Here is an 18,277-nt window from a genome sequence, read left to right on the forward strand (position 1 = left end):
ACAAACAACGACAGCAAGTCAGACTTGGAATAGAGCTCCTCCCGATTTATGTCTATTTCGTGTTCTCAATAAAGGTCTTATCAATTATGCTAATCTTCTGTTATTTGTAAGATAGTTTTACACAGATCCTAGTGTAGTAAAGACAAGGAAAACGAAATTTTAAACTGATAACGATGTGAATTGAAAAAAGCAAGAAATCGCGCCCGGCGCGGCGTTGCTTTTAGTTAACATCGCTAAGACAAGACAAGTATTATTACGACTGGCATAAGCTTACTGCCACCGAAAACCTTTTAATCGGCTTATAAACACTCTGATCAATTAATGGTGATTTTGAATAAACTTGTAGAGAGTTATACCATTGTTCTATCATGCTAAAGCCTTTGTTGTGACGCAATTTAAACGCTTCTATACGTATAATTGGATAAGGTCCCACCAATTTATTTTTCTGTTTCTCGGTCGAAAAAATTCCTTTATCCATTTCGAAGCAGGGAATAAAAATAAAACTGATTTTGAATAGGTTGTTCAGATGTAGCATAATAACAAGAAAGAAATATATAAACTTATATGAAAACTTGAGAATCTCCTACATGTCTTTTTTATATCAAAAAATATCCACAAAATCGATCATGTAAAAAAAACCCAGATATACAAATATATATTACAATATGATTATTTTACTAAAGCCTAATATAGAGGAGTTTTTAAGCAATTTTTAAGTCACTTAATGCCTCCCCCCCCCCCCATCACACACACACCATCTGAGTTGTAATAAACGTGCCCCATATTTCATTGGTTGAGAATGGCCTTGGCCTGTTGTGATCTGATTGCATGAATCATTGAATACACTTCCGATAACTGACGTGGTGTAAAACATGTTTATATTTGGAATAATTGTTCTGTCTACAGAGGTTGTCAAATGTTGTAAATGTTGACAGGTGCTTGCATCAGGAACTGTCATGTTTATTTAACGACAGAAGATTGTTGTGTTTACATACTTCTATTAAAGATACATTCCCATGAAAGTATTTATAAGGTTATTTCCAATAAAAGTATGGTATGTTTTGTATAAATGGAAAGTAGAGACGCCCAATCTTATTAGAAACAATACTGGATTTCCCGAAAAACACCCATGAGGCAAGCCCCGGGCAAAAATATCAGGGTATTGTCTGCTAGCTTGACTTAATGAGCGCTCGTTATATCTTGTCGAATGGTTAAGCTTTTTTGGGAACGCTGAGGGGTTTAACATACAAAAGACTCTCCAATTAAACTCCAGAGAAAAAAATTAGCAGAAGATAATTCAAGAATTTACTTAGGCTTCAATATGTATGACAAATGGACAGTAAGTAACAACAAATACATTCTGAAAATCGGCCCTCTCTCATTCAAATTACATGACTTCTAAAAATAGATTTTGAGAGGGATCTGAAGCAATTTTTTGATAGATTAATTAGTTGAATATGATTTTAGTCCAAATATATCATCAAATCACCCAGTAGTTTATACGCGGGACAATATCTTTAAGTTCTATTATAACCTTTTGTTGATTTCAAGACTTACAGGACGCCATTTTCTGGAGAAATCGTATGACAGGGAAAATATAATGGATGTTAGCGATAATTTACTATTTTGATGAAGTCTGGGGTCACTTATTTGTGCATAGATATTAATTTCATTGTTAAAATGTGTATTTCGGAAGAAAAAATAAAAATGAAACAGGCAATTTTCAATTTTATTCCATTTTTGTCAATGTCTACGTCGGCAGGCCCTAAAAATAGATTGATCTGGCCTAACGAACTGGCCTAACAGGATGGTACATTATCCGGTGCATTGTCGGTAACATCTTCAAAACGTTCAATATCACAATCATCCGATGATCTAGAGAGTTGATTATTGGTTTATTGTATGATTAAATATCTAATTAATAATGTACATAACATTTGAGGTCAAACGAAAGATCTGCAATAGGCAGATTTATCTCATAATTAATGCATCTTTAACTCAGTGGTGCATTTTCAATCCATTTTCCTTGACATTTTGATTGATATCAGATAAATTGTATTTGATCCGGGATATTGTAGACAGGGAGTGTAAGCTGATTTTATTATTGACTCAATAGAACGTTTTAATTTACCTTTCCACCTGAAATGAGCAATTGCAGACAAACAGGGGATATTGATGGTGGTGGGGGGAGGGGGTCTACTTGACACAAACTTGATCATTTAGGGACTATCATATAGGGGCATGAATCAAGCTGAATTTTCCATAATAATGATGCCAGTTAAAATATACCATTTTCCTAAGCACTTTTTTCCGTACCATTGTCAGAGCCCAACTGTCACTACCCCAGATACCCGTCTTAAATATCCCAGTCGGTGCAGAAAAATAGGACGTTAAACCTCATTGAATTTAATATACGCACAAATAAGTCGCCAGTTAATTAAATGAAAAGAAATGGGTTTTAATGTCCTACGTACATTTCTGCAGGTACAGGGTTAATCAAGGCATGGCTACAGGACTAATCAAGTCAGGGCCTACATGACTAATCAAGACAGGGCCTACAGGGCTAATCAAGGTAGGGATACGTATTGAATTTCCCCGGTCAATGCCCTTTTTTACATGCATGGGACCTCGGTTTCCGTCTCAACGACACAACTAGACAGTCTTCGTTATCAGATCCCCCGTCAAGCTTAACTGGCAAGCGGAAACGTGGTTAGAAAATTCCCGGGAAATTGTCTCTAGTTATACAGGGATCGAACCTGAGATACCCTGGTTAGTAAGCTAACCCTTGTTTACTGAGCCACCGTGGCTCCCTTAACTTAGCTTTCTTTATAATATCAGTGATATTTTCTACATCGATATCACGAATAAATTAGTGGATAATTAGTTCTGTCTGTCCTAATGAATTTGTGGTTTGTTTTTCTGTTGTAAATGAATTTAATATTAAAATGAAAAAACCTGTTTAAAGATCTATTTTATTCATGCCTGAATTGATTTTATAATATGGAAAGTGTGCGTGTGATTACCCCGAATCTCATGTTCCGTCGAGCATAGCCTTCCCATCTATTCGACTAATAGAACTTATTCTTTATCTGAAAGTGCAGGACGGAGGGCCTGACAAGGACAGTTGTTTAGTCGTTCGGATGGGACGAAAAACCGAGTTCCAGTGTAATATTGGTGTGCACGTAAATTATTATCTCGGACCTTGGGATGAAAGAGGTTTATATAAGGGTGGGGCGATTTACCCAATACTACCTAATACTACCCAATACCACCCGCTGAATCCCGATGGCTGATGGCTAATTCCGCTAGTTGGTTAAATACAAAATGGAGGTTTATTTTGGAAGTAACTCTTAAAGTGACCTAAAGAGTTGTGTAATATATTGAAATGTAGGTTTAGGGTGGATAATTTATCCTCAATATGTTTCGATTCAGGCCCCAAGTTCACAAAGCATTCTTAGACTTAAGTTAAGAATTTACTCAACTTTCAATCACTCTTTATAAGTCTGAGAATGCTTTGTGAACTCGGGGCCTGCTGGATAATGCCACCGTGACACCCCGAGGAATTTTCTGGATATTTACTTTAATTTAGTGAGGTAAAATTAATGACAAATATTTTTAGGGAATATTATAAGCTTCCTTCCAAAATGAGCCCCAATAGTTACTTTGACCCCCTAGCAGAATTAGCCGCCATTGGATTCAGCGGGTCGAATTCTCACAGAAACCATCCAAAAACCCTCCGAGAGAATCTGTCGCATATTTTACCCCACTAAATAAACAGAAAATGTCTCATGGTGGCCATCCTGAATATTTAAATTTCCCCAAGGGAGCCAAGGTGGCATCATCCGGATTCTGAAGATATATTACCCATCAAAAAACATTTAAGAGACTATATTTCCAGATTTGTCGCGTACACATCTGGAATCACTCGACAACTTGTATTCAAGAAAACTGGCAAAATGCATAAATTTACAACAAGTCTAAGAAATTCACCCTCCTTTATTTATAAGTTGAATAAAAGGCGCATAATGCCTGGAACTATCTACAAACATATTTACAATTTATATACAGTTACATGTACATATTAATGGCCCATATATACCGTTACATGTAGGCCTACATGTTAATGACACATATCTAGTTATTTTGATACACGAGGATAGTCCGAATATTATAATTGACACATTGTAACAGGTAATTAACGTTTATTACACATATGTGACATATCTAGTTCAAATGATCCAATATTATATTAGCATTTGGACGATTTAAACAAGGACCGGATATGACGTCATCTAGGTTTTGTTTCGTCATACCAAAAACTGAAGTCTGCAATCAATGCACAATTTTCCAATAAACAAACATGCCAGATCTCATTCAGTCGAAATTGAATTGGCGGAGTCTGAGGCTTCGTTTGGACGAGCGTCTCCCCCCAGAAGAAGACGAACAGCAACAACACTAACAGGGACAACATGTGGGGCATGGGTAACGCTTGGGGCCAAATTCATGGTCCATAGATTCTGACGTTTCTGACACTATCAAACTGAAAGTAGCCTACGTCATTCGTGCTAACATAACTATACATCATTGATGGGAGATCTATGTAAAGCCCGTTTTCCAGAGCGCGTTTTCGCTAACATAATAATACATCGTTGATCGGAAATCTGTGTAAAGCCCGTTTTCCATGTATGCGTTTTGGCGGAGCTACCCTGCGCGTTTCGCCGTTTAGGGCCCCCATGGAAGCGGCCCATTACATTTGCATCAAACCGACTTCTACGCCGGCGGAAACGCATACATGGAAATCGGGCCTGGTCAGTTGGTTTGATCATTCTTTATTACACAAGAGATCGCTTATAACACTTATGGACTGAACAATCATAGTTTGCAAAAGTTGCAGAGTTTACTTCCATAAGATCACAGTTTGGACCATCTGCCATCACAAGTCTAAAATAACGACATTGACTAAACATTAAACATCGCACAGCACAATGGTTAGCGCTGACAGCAGTTACAGTTTTATATACGACCACATTATTCAACGCCTGCAAGTGACGGACAAACAAAATTGACATCTTTTTTGTTCCTGAAAACATAAAAAATAGTTTATTAAAATTTGGCATTTATTACGCCGGTTGACGTATATATATGTGTGTGTATTATTCATGGATAATTTGACACTATTTATGACTTCGTTGTGTTGAGCCGCTTGAAGTTCAGGACTCGGGGACAGTTCTCACGATTGGGCGTTGATCTAATGAGGCGGGGTCAAAAATCCCGCTTTGTTTAATATCAGCCATACAAAAAGGAAATATTCACCAATGCAGAATGCGATTATCATTTTTTGCAGTAACATTGTGGTGACATTGACGGCCGCAGGACAAAAATATTTTGCATGTGACGTTTGGAGATCCATATCTGCCCCCATGCTTAGTCACAGTTGCGAATCTATATCTACACAAAGAAAACTTGTGTACTTAGCTTCAAGGATGTCTATATAAAACATTAAAAAATATCAATTTATATCACACGGTTAACAAATTTTGATCTAATCACAAATAACATGATTTTATTGATCACAGCACTTTATAATATAATTAAAACACGGGTGTACGTCCGCCCACGTATTTTAGGCCTTATAGATAATTGTGCAGGACTATTTATTGAAAGTGGAGACACTCAAAAGTTTAGGCACTGAATGGTGACTCGGAATTACGTAATAATTATAGCTTGCATCGTACATTTAGCAGACAAAACGTTAGGGACAATATATCTGGCGGTATAATTTACCACAGAACATTGGTTATTCGCCGTTAAATCACCCCTATTGTGCACAGGAAATTTTATACTGAGTCTCAAAAAGGAAGAATACAACCGATGTAGGAATCTGCATAACCATGGCGGTTATATTACCTACTTAGGGCCTTGGTGAATTGCCTTTAATTACTACGCCGCAATTTTGTAAAGGATATTTTGAGGGTTTACTGGTTGTGTAAGAATAAATTATTATCGACAGGTCAGGGAGAAATTAATGATGGATTGGTATTCAGTACCCGGGTTCCCAACCTCTGGGTCGCGACAACTGGGGTCGCGAAGCATTTTTCGAGGGCTCTTGGCGGACTACACTCAATTTTATAAATGTAAACAATAAGTAAAAGAATAATAAATAGGGTCGCAACCTGGGGACCACTGATTTAAAGGGAAACTAAAGCTGAGTGTTATATATCGTCAAGCTAGGGTCAACTGTGTATTTATTCTTGCAGACAGTTAAAAACCTAGACCGTCTTTATTGGTCCATTAGGTGCACAACCTAGACCGTCTTTATTGGTCCATTAGGTGCACAACACTGAGATGTTAAACACCATTAAAATTTTATTTAGAAACCCTAATTACTACTAATAAAGTCAGACAATCTGAACTTGATCTAGATCTAGGTTTCTCTTGATCAATATACTGAAGGAATATAAAACTAAACATTTATAATGGATTGGGTTATTACAAAACATAATAGAAGAGAGTACATGAAAATCTTGAAGTGTTTTTAATATTTGTCACGGTTGTCAACTCGTCTTGTGTTTCTTCAGCATTCAAATTACACTAGCTCTTAGCCATTAGCTCTCTATGATTATTAAGTAGTATAACATGTAGGATAGTGCCCTACTTGGAGTTTTATTTCATGCAAGAATATGTTAGAATTTAAATAATGTACAGAACATCCTGTGATTGTCGGGTCAGGTTGACAGTTTCTCATATCGAACCCAAGCTCATAAAATCTCAATAACCAACCACGCCAAATACTAATATCAGCAAATGTAGTTCTTGTATATGCTTGGCAACTCATATATCTATGGACCTCGTTTTTTTCGGACCATCCGAAAGACTAATCATACATTTCTTGTCGGGTTAACATATTCCGCCCTTGACAATTAAGTGAATGCCAGGCTTGGAGAATCCGAGATGTTCCTCTCGACTCACAATGGGATTTGAACCAGTGCCATTGTCTCAATATATATCCAACAGTGTCACACACCATGCCACAATTCCAGATGTAAACATACATGTAGCACTGCTAGACAAAGAATATTATACGTTCACCAGTAGAGTCTGAACTTCAGTAGCGTTGAAAACGTTTAGAAGGTTTTGGTGACTGGGATAGTACCTTTGCGAAATTCTGTTGCACGGCTATGATATTCAAAAGAGTTCCCACTAAGAACTAGATGAACAGCCAGCTGGAGGAAATCGTCGCCTTTCGACCGAATTTCGATGGGGTTCCGCTTGGGAATCGTCGCCGTAAAGACCCCTAAATCTCTGAACGGTTGAGCGTTTACAAGAATTATGGATGTGTGGACAAGCGAATAGAAAATCGTAACAACAATAATACTGATATAATCCTTGAGTGCCATTTATCGATTGAACAGATTAAAAAACACAAAACAATTCATATTGAAAACAATCACTGGTTTATACACATATAGCACACCTTTTGGACAAGTACCTCTAATCGATTTTCAAATGTGTATAAACTAGTGATTGTGTTGTGTATTTTAATATACTTATACATGAAATGTGGGTATGTATTCAGGTAATGTCTTTCTGTAGATGTTTAACGAACACTTCAGACCAAATATATTTTCATTTATAAAGTATTGGCTTTTCTGACGTTTTTTTTATTTATTTATTTAAAGTCTCGACGTTTAATCGCCCTACACCATATATTGCAACATCATCTTTATCTAGGGTTTCACGATTCTACATTACAGATTTTAAAGTACATGTTACCTTAAGAACAAATTCGTTCTAATGATAACTGATAATGGCAGGCATAATTTTAAAAAAAATTGGAATTTACCTGGCGTCGTAGTCGAAGTAGAAGACGTAACAGTTGAGGTTTCTGTGTCAGTTACTGAAATAGCATTGCTGCTGGTATCTGTAAGATAGTTATTTTGTTAAAATATGCTTACGTTTTACGCAAATCTACAGAATTCCAAACTTAGTAAATAATTCCATAGATTTATTTTAAAGACCCATTCCTTGGACAGTCACGATTCTGAATATATTACCGTTTATTCCACACTAAGATAATCTATCTGTTTACAAAAAAACATTAGAACTTTCCAGATACTTCAGTGGAAGCCCTTAATTCAGCAATCCGATTACACTAGCTTTTAGCCATTAGCTCTCTATGATTATTAAGAGGTGAAATTAACACAACAATGTGTTAGAATTTAGATAATGTACAACACTTAGATCAGCAATTTATGTTCAGAGAACATCCGGTGATTGTCAGGTCAGGTTGACAGTTTCTGATATCGAACCTAAGCTCATAAAATCACAATAACCAACCAGGTCAAATACAAGGTTTTGGTGACGGGGATAGCACCTTTCCGAAATTCTGTTCCGCGACTATGATTTTCAAAAGAGTTCCCACTTAGAACTAGGCAGTTTGAGGAAATCGTCGCCTTTCGACTGAATTTCGATGGGGTTTCGCCTGGGACTACAGCCGCAAAGACCCCAAAACCTCTGAACCATTCAGCGTTTACAAGAATTGTGGACGTGCGGACAAACGAACAGATACTAGTAATATAACAACACAGTACCAATACATGAAATGTGGGTGTATAAAAATGGCTAAATGCATAACGGCCATATGCAATTTAAAATTTCTCAGTTCAGTATAATATTCAACCCCCTTCACCAACATGTGTTCAGTTAATATCTTTCTGTAGATAAGATGTTTAATGAACACTTGAGACCAAGTGTTTCCATTAATAAAATAGTGACTGTTCTGATGGTTTATTTTTACATGTTACTTTGAGAACAAGCACGTTATTAATGATAACTGATAAAGACAGGAACAGTTTAATGTTTTGTATTTACCTGGTAGTGTTGTAGTCGTAGTAGGAGACGCAACAGTTGAGGTTTCTGTGTCCGATACTAAAAAGGCATTGCTGCTGGTATCTATAAGATAGTTATTTTTTTAATAAATATGTTTAAGTTTTACGTAAATTTACAGAATTCAAAAATTATTAAATAATTCCATAGATTTATTTTAAAGACACATTTCCTGGACAGTCACGATTCTGAATATATTACCATTTATTCCACACTAAGATAATCTATCTGTTTACAAAAAACATTAGAACTTTCCAGATACTTCAGTGGAAGCCTTTTTTTACAATCTACAAATATTAAAATTGGCGCCATTATGGATTACACTTGCAAAACCATGAATGGATACGAACGAATGAAATTAGGTTTAAATTCCTACTGTAACAATAAAATGAAATGTAGTTTAACTTCTTACTGTGCTGCTCCGACTGGACTAATGAAGACGGGTATACGTTATACCGTGTCCTGTGAGGAAATTTTGCTAGGACAGCGGCGGTACGGCCCACTCTTATATCGAATTTCAACCGCTAAGGGTTCTTTTACATGCACGCTAATGTGTACACGGGTCCTCGGTTTATCGTCCCAGTCGAATAACTATACGTTATCCTCTGTCAGCCCCTCCGCCATGCACCAGTGACAATGGGGAGCCACCCCGGAACTGTCTCGGTCAACACAGGGATCGAACATTGGACCTCCAGGTTATCGACCCAACGTTTAAATTACTGAGCCACCCCCACCCCACCCCCCAACAATACTGTAATAATTAATTTGTTTAATTTATCATGGGCTTATATACAATTTACCATTGACATACATACTCAAACAAAATAAATCATCTAATTATTTTTTGTCCATGATGTATTGTTTTAATTTTTCCAAATCGTTGACTTGAAAACCACACCAACTTTGTTGCTTATAGTTGTAATGAATGTTGCAGTTGTATAAAAGGGCCAATTAGAGATAATTAAGAGTTCGAAAAATTTGGAGCGGCTAAACTAGTGTACCCCCGGACAAGGTACTGATCGACTCTCCAAACATATCCATCTTATAGGGCATGTATCATATAGTCATTAGTCAGTGAGCCCATCCAGCCCCAAGTGGCGAGAGTTTGGAGTAGTAGGCTTATTGGGCGACATGAGTCATATTTCTTGTAGTCAAGACTTATTACAATTATTCTAAAAGGGTAGAACCAGTAACACGTTAAATTTATAAAGCTCAATTGACTTTTAGACTATATTTTAAACATACCTGAGATTTCTTCACATACAGGTTTATACCAACTATCAGTATTCGTCATCTTCCATAAATATCTATCTTGAGAAGACATCGTGTAGGCGACATTATTTGAACTTTGGACATTCTCCCATCGTGTGGACGTCACATCTATTAAAACACCATTTTCATTCCATTGCCATATATCATTTGTTTTTTCCAGTCCCATCCAATGCTGACCGAAATTTGAACCTGTAGGGGATAACGTATATAGGATATGTTCTATTTATTGTTCGATTTTTTAATTTAAAGGGACAATAACACTCTTGCTGGCTTGACACTTCCAGAAAATAAAAAAAATATCCTTATTCTAAGTACTAGATGTGTTAGTGTCCTACCTGTTGTGTAAATTATCCATTAAATCCTATTTTACTTGTCCAAAGCGTTCAAAAATATATTTAAATCCAAGTCACATTTGAAAAGCTTTACGTCAGGCTTTTCAAATCATTTAGTTGAATTTTTCCAATTTTTTAAATTAGGTGTGTTAAGATGAAATTTGTATCATCAATTAATTGGAATATTGTAAAATAGTACAATTTGTTGACCAGAATAAAGATTTGGACATATTATTCAGTTACAACAAGAGTGGTATTGAGCCTTTAAACATATGTTTCTATTTGTAATGTACTTCTTGCAATACAGAAATATCACTAGCCCAAAACCTGTTTTATTTTAGCAAGACATTAATGTAGGAAAATCTATTCCTTAGACAATAAAATAATGTCGATATTTTTTTCGTTCTGCAGGGTTTATCGTTTCATTAAAAAATTCTGCCGATTTTAACTTTTACCTAATAATCTTTTGGCTTATAACGCTATTTACGACAACGTCGTTTTTGTTGATGTTTTTCTTGTTGGTGTGTAAATTCATACACTAAACATCGTGCAATATTTAGTTTCTGCCGGGTGAATATTGACTCATTTGCGCAAAGGAAACAATCGATTGTAGCCTACAATAACTTTATTTGGAAATCCTCGAATAAAGAATCTTTTCAAATAAACAGGATTTGGACAGTACAATCACATAAATCAGGGACAATAATTCTGGAACGACGCACTAAACAATCTACAGCGTCTTTAATCGATTCCTAATTACAGTGGATAATTTTATGAAAGTAAGTGAAGAATCTACGGAATGAGTAGAAATGTAAATCAAGGGCCATAACTCTTGAATTATATTTGTGAAATGGCATTTAACGTCCTACTGTTCTACTCCGACTGGGCTAATGAAGACGGGCATACAGTGTCAGCTATGAGTAATTTTATTCCTGGGCAGCGGTACTACGGCCTGTCGAAATCCAACTGCCAGGGGATCTTTTACGTGCATGTCAATGTGTACACAGAGCCTTGATTATCCGTCCCATCCGAACGACTATACGTTGTCCCTTAACAGGCCCCCTGTCCTGTACCACGCCAGAAAATTCTGATGAACTTTCTCGGCCAACGCAGGGATCGAACACGTAACCTCCAGGTTAGCGAGCCAATGTCTTACTCACTGAGCCATCGTGGCTACCCGAAAATGCTCTAAATCGATATGGGCATTATAGTAACAATCATTAATCGTGCATGTCAGTGGTCAAAAGGCCAGTCTTGAGCTAAGGGGTAAGGAGTAGATTCGTCTCTCCATCTTCACTTTGACAAGGAGTAGGGTCGCCTGTCCAACGTTGTGGGTTTTCTCCCCACTGCTAAAGACCCCTACGCGCAAGCGAATTATTGAAATATAATTGAACCATGTGTTAGTCCCTAAATTACCTAGCTTGTGTCGAGTGGACGTTAAACCCCATTTCTCTCCCTTTCTCTCCATCTTCACTGCATGGGTTTCTCCGGGTCCTTCGGTTTCCTCCACTGCTTAAGAAGATCTACGCACAAGCGAATTATGGAAATAAAATTGAAATTATGAACAAGAATATCTACAACATACCAAGGGTTGTCCACACCGCTTCTTGTTTTGTCTCAGATTGTAAAGTAACAAGTTGGGTTCCTTCTGATTCACACAGAGTCCTAGCAGGATTATACTGATAACCAACAGAAAAACCATACATACATCTTCCTTCTACCATGCCCGTAGCAATTAAATTTGGCTCATCAGTAAACTTCGTGCATGCTGAAACTGAAAAATAAAATAAATAAATTCCAATTTTTAGTGGTTTCTTTTTTTAAGTTATATTTTAAAAATACCAAAAATGAGGAGTTTATATGTAAAAAAAAGTTATACCCGGCGCAGCGAAGTAAAAGATAACCTAGTTCATCTTAAAATTACATTCCAAACATCCATCAGATCGGGGCCCTGTTTCTCAAAATCTTAACTTAATATAAAATACAAATTTAAGTAGATACTTCAATTTTGATTGGCTAAGCACTAAAATCAATCTAATATTATCCAATCAAATTACTAAAATTTGGATTTATCTTAGTTAAAATTTCGTGAAACAGGTCCCGGATGCGCAAATCTCTTACATTTTATTAACGTCTAAACGACCGAGCTAAAAATATGTTTCGGTCCGTTGTTATACCTAGTACCGATTATTTAAATACACAATTATGTAAGAGCTAAATCTGCCTTTATTAGACTTTTATTAAACGTAATTAACTTTCCAAGGCCATACATAATCAACTATCGATGTGTTATAGTTTATTGCTCTATCCAGTTACTAAATGCCTCTAAAAGATCGTGATGAAGTTTGTTTGTGTCTGCAAGATCCCAAGACCGTTGCCAGCGGCCATATATAAATAAATTAATGGACGATTTAAAATCGGTGAAAGGTAAAAGAAATTATGACATGGGAAGATCTAAAGCAGACTTGGCAGCTAAGTCTGCTTGATCATTCCCTTTAATATCAACATGACTGGGGAGCCAGCAAAGGACGGTGTCCTTCCTGTTAAACTCGTGTGATAGTAGCAGACGATAAATGTCTGCTACCAAAGGGTGTACAAGCTGCTTATTGTTTATTGCCTGTAAAAATGACAAAGAATCAGTAAATATAATGTGTTTTAATGATGAAGAGGGTTTGATATACTCCAAAGCCTGAAAGATGGCCTGGAGTTCAGCAGTAAATATGGAAGCAGCAGGAGGAAGACGAACAGAAATCGTGTCAGATGGCGTGACAGCAGCCGAAGCTACCCGATCGCCATCTTTGGAACCATCTGTATAAATTGGAGCATAATCACCATATTTAGACCTTAACTCCCTGAATAGAGACTGAAACACCGTGGAACTAGTATCTTTCTTTTTATTTATTGTAAGATCGAGATCAATCTTGGGAGGAGATATAGACCACGATGGTGTCTCAAAGAAAGGGGTATTCGCAATACTGTCTTGACTGATACCAGCCTGAGACAAAAGGGGTTGAATGCGAATACCGAAGGATGGAACAACATTAGTCTTCAGTAAATATAGATGTTCATGATAGGGTCTAAATATGGTGTTAAGTGAAATATAATGAGGCAGAGATGCAATTTTTGTAGCATACTGCGGTGCAAGTTTATCACGTCTGTCGTGCAATGAGGGCTCGTGCGCCTCGACGTATAAACTCTGCACTGGAGATGTTCGGAATGCTCCTAAACTGATTCTAAGTCCTTGGTTGTGTATGGTGTCAAGCTCTTTGAGATGAGACTCACGGGCTGACCCATACACAATACATCCATAATCGAGTTGAGATCTTATTAATGCTCGATATAATCTGAGCAGGACCTTACGATCTGCTCCCCAGTCATTGTTTGATAAGACTCTCAATATGTTGTTTTTGAGGGTTTTGATATGGGGGATAAATGATAAATTCTTATCAAATATCAAACCCAAGAATTTTGTTTCATCTACAACTGGAATGGGGCTTCCATCCAGTGTAAGTTCCGGATCAGGATGTAAACCTCTTCGTTGACAAAAATGCATACAAACAGTCTTGGATTTCGAAAATCGAAATCCAGTGTCAGTTGCCCATCGTTGAATAGAATTCAAGCAAAGCTGCAACTGACGTTCGATTGTCTGCATACTTGTCGATCCGTAACACATCTGAAAGTCATCAACATAAAGAGAGCCGTCGACACGATGGTATGGTATTTATCTTGATGGAAAATAGAGTGGGAGATAGTATACTTCCCTGAGGGACTCCCCATTTCCTCGGGAAATGGGTCAGAGAATATTGATCCCAAGCGTACCTTAAACGACCTATCTTCTAAGAAATTTTTAATGAAGATAGGTAAGCGACCCCGCAAACCGAGGTTTTGCAGGTCGCGCATGATACCATATTTCCATGTGGTATCATAAGCTTTCTCCAGATCAAAACATATAGCTACTAAATGTTGTTTCTGGATGAAAGCATCCCTGATAAACGTTTCAAATCGAACGAGATGATCAAGAGTGCTCCTTTGGGACCGAAATCCACATTGGAGGTCTGTAATGAGGTTGTTGGACTCAAGGTACCAAACAAGCCTTCGATTGATCAATCTCTCCATGGTTTTGCAAATGCAGCTAATCAAAGCGATCGGACAATAATTGGTAGGATTCATGGGATCTTTCCCCGGTGACATATGGTTGTATTTCTACATTAAGTTTGATGTAATCTTACATAAGCTTTGTATTCATATGCATTTACATCGTTTTAAATGTAAGTTAACAAACAATGTGATATTACAAATCGGACACTGTATTTCAAGTATACTTATAACTGTAAATATACATATAAGTTTAACAGTTTAATATGGATCTTTTACGTGCAGACCAACCTGTACACGGGACCTCGGTGTTTCGTCCCATCCGAACGACTAGACAGCTATCCTTGTCCGGCTCTCCGGACAAGGGGGAACCACGCCGGAAAATCTGGATGAACTTTCTCGGCCAATGCAGGGATCGAACACCCGACCTCCAGGCTAGCAAGCCTGTGTTTTACCCACTTAGCCACCGTGACCCCCTCATAAGTGGACTAAAGTATAGACGAAAAGTAATGAAGCCTTAAAGGGTCTATCAATGTTAAAGTTCTAAAGAGATGTACAATTACACGTTTCCTGTAAATTGTACACAAATCCCGTATTTAAACATGTTTGAATAGTAGAATTACTCATAAAAACAGTTAAAGTACAACATACATGTACTTTTAACCAACATAGTTGTTTCAATACAGATTACATGTAATAAAAATACACTTCTAACTAGACTTTTATTGTTAATTTCCTAAAAAAATTTTTTACAGTAATCCCATGTTTCCGCACTAATACAGTAAAATTGGTGGTATAAAAACAAGCAGTGGTATTTTTACAGCGTTATGTTAAAGAAACTTTATATTTTTCACTGTAATTTTACATTTATTTTTAACAGTGTATCATAGATGAGATGACTTTTTCTATAAATACCGAATATAAGCTCAGTAACTCCCATTATTTTCTCGAACAATCGGCGGAAGCGATTTTTGATTTGTTGGGGTGGGGGAATACCGTTCTAAGACTTTAGGCGAAGGTTCAGGGACGTCTAGATCGTCGCAGAAGCTTTCTACGCGATTTCTGGCGAGTAAAATCACTCAGCATTGAAGTTTTTATGTTTTTTAATCCCTTACCATGAAAGCACTGCAGACGATGGTGATTTCCTGTGATGCTGAACTGGACAAATATATGCGTTGTGGACACTCTAGAGGTCACAATTTTGATCCAAATTTGATAAAACTTACAATGTATGTTTATAACACAAAGGACCCTGTCGATATTGGCGCATATCGGATCGTAACTTCTTGGATTATGGCACATGATTGTACGAAAAATCACACTACTATTAGTTTGTGGGCCCTCTAGAGATCATAATTTTTATTGATTGTAAAAACCGTTCAAATATACCACAGTTTCCGGGTGTTACCATGAACCTTGAAATGCGATCCATGGTGTAAATAACGCATTGGCAATTGGCAACTTTATGATATTTTGGAGACAAATCTACACACGTGTCAGTCTTTTCAGCTATCTTTGAACTATCTCGACCGTGTTCTATCGCATGGTACGCCCGGGGTTGAAATAAATCTCATTGGCATGCAAGAAGTTCGACTAGAGTAGGAAATCCGTGCAATCGAGGGTTGCCCTGTCGTGGACTATCTAGGGGTCACAATTTATTTCCGATTTGTGCTTATCGGACCGTAACTTTCTGGATTATGGACCCTGATTGTATGAAAAATCACGTTTGTAGCTTGTGAATCCTCTAGAGATAGCAATTTTTTGTCTTATTTGAAAATCGCTCATATATATCACAGTTACACCATAATTATGGTTGAGTTCGAATTTCCTGAAAATCGGACCGAAATTTCCTGTCAAAGGGCCGCTCCCATTTACGGAAAAAGTGTAAAAGTGTGTAATACCAAGGCTGAAACAATTTACTGTTTAAGTAGCACTAGTTCTTAGTTAAGTTCAAGTTTGGTGCGCATCGGACCTTCCGTTCTGGAGTTATGCCAAATGCCTTTTACGCAAAATGTGATCAAAAGTTCTTGGATGAGTTTCACTTTGGTAAACATGAAACCTTCCATTGTAGAGCTTTAGCCCCTGCTATAGAATGTTAGAAAAACTCTATCCCGTCGTGTTTTAATTAGCCAATCTGTCATAGATACAACGGAAATGGGATGGAATGAAATATTCGACTGCTCAGTAAACTGGGGGCTCATAACCCGGTGATCAGTATAGTGAATGGCAGGGTTTTTTCTTCTGAAAGACTACGTTCTACTTCTAGACGTCTCACTTCTATATTAAAATCAAGTCTCTTCCATTTACGTCACTGTATCTAACTGAATGGCTACATGCGTGCAATAACCGGGAGAGAAGAGAACTTGCGGCTAAATTATTAGGGGGCTAAAGCCCCCCCCCCCACCCCGAACTCCGCCGGGCCTGCACTCCTCAAATTAATGATAGCTATGTCACTGCTCGGAATCACTCTAAATTACAACATAAAAGAACTTTTAAAAAGCGACAAAACCCCAAACTTTTTAAACTCTAAGTAAAAACATACAAGAGTAGGCACATAACACTTTCTGTACATAAGACCCGGTGTTGTTAAAATTTAATGTTAAAACAATAAAATACTTAGCCTACCAGTTGATGAAGTAGTCCATTGTGCTACAAATATCAGGAACAAATTTGTATAAAACATTTTTTTTTAAAAATCGCTACCCACAAAATGTCATATAGCCATACACTAACAGAGATATTTGAATGTTCCTGATCTGGATGTAAGACAGTTAAGTGGAACTTTAGACTCACAGCTACGATCTGATTGTCCTTGTATTAGCGAATTGATTAAAGAGGTTTCACATAAAAAGGCTTTTAACATAATTCGACATATTGATCACAAATTGTTGATGTTGATCGTTGTTAATGAACAGAGAAACTAGAGTTTATTGTTGACTTGTACATAAATCAGTGGTCATTCACTTACAGGTCATCTTCATATTCACCTATTGTCTAATTAAGGTAGGATTCATGTATACCTGTTATTTAATTAAAGGTACACAGGTAAAGTTAACCATATTTCTACTGAACAGTTACCATCACATTCTCTCATTCGCCATTACATCGGAATTACGGTCCGGATTGTTCTCGTCAATAATTCCACTCTGTGCTTGTTGAAACTGAGACAATGCAATCCAATCAGATGAAACCTTATACCATCTATCGTGGTGTTTTTGTTTATTGACAACTAAATATAATTGGATTCTGTATAAGTAAGTCTACACGATACGGGTCGGACTTTTTGTGCTACAAACTATTTGAATTAGATTGTGTCATGATATACGTTCTTTGTATAATGACCCTTTAGCATCCTGAAGTCTTACACGTACCTACATTATGTTTCCGCCCACTCTTCATCGAATCACAGCTTTGCTAGCCAACGAATTCAAGGGTGGACTTCGTTTTTTTCTGCCATTCGAAGGACTATACGCTATTCCTTGCAAGGTACCCCAGACGGGAAAATCGCTAAGATCATTCTCAGCCAACGCCAGTTTTGTGAACCAGGTGCTATACTAACTGAGCCACCGCCGCTCCCAGGTAAGAGCGATAAGTTCCAGTGGTTTGTCATTTCCTGTTTTTAAATTTTTGACATGGATTTCGTCCCTGGCATACCTTACATTATATAGGCTACTTTTTCGAACGCGTAATCA

General features: G+C 37.2%; 1 long non-coding RNA gene across 1 annotated transcript; it reads right to left on the reverse strand.

Moving 5' to 3' along the window:
* Positions 1-4,118: 4,118 nt before the first annotated feature.
* Positions 4,119-17,343, reverse strand: LOC126829779 (uncharacterized). Its single transcript, XR_007683517.1, has 6 exons — positions 17,211-17,343; positions 12,076-12,264; positions 10,132-10,347; positions 8,872-8,952; positions 7,844-7,921; positions 4,119-5,080 (listed from the first exon to the last, which is right to left on the reverse strand). It is a non-coding gene; the product is annotated as an uncharacterized LOC126829779 (long non-coding RNA).
* Between the last annotated feature and the right edge of the window lie 934 nt (positions 17,344-18,277).

Source organism: Patella vulgata, chromosome 8 (assembly GCF_932274485.2).
Source record: "Patella vulgata chromosome 8, xgPatVulg1.2, whole genome shotgun sequence".
NCBI classification, from domain to species: domain Eukaryota; kingdom Metazoa; phylum Mollusca; class Gastropoda; family Patellidae; genus Patella; species Patella vulgata.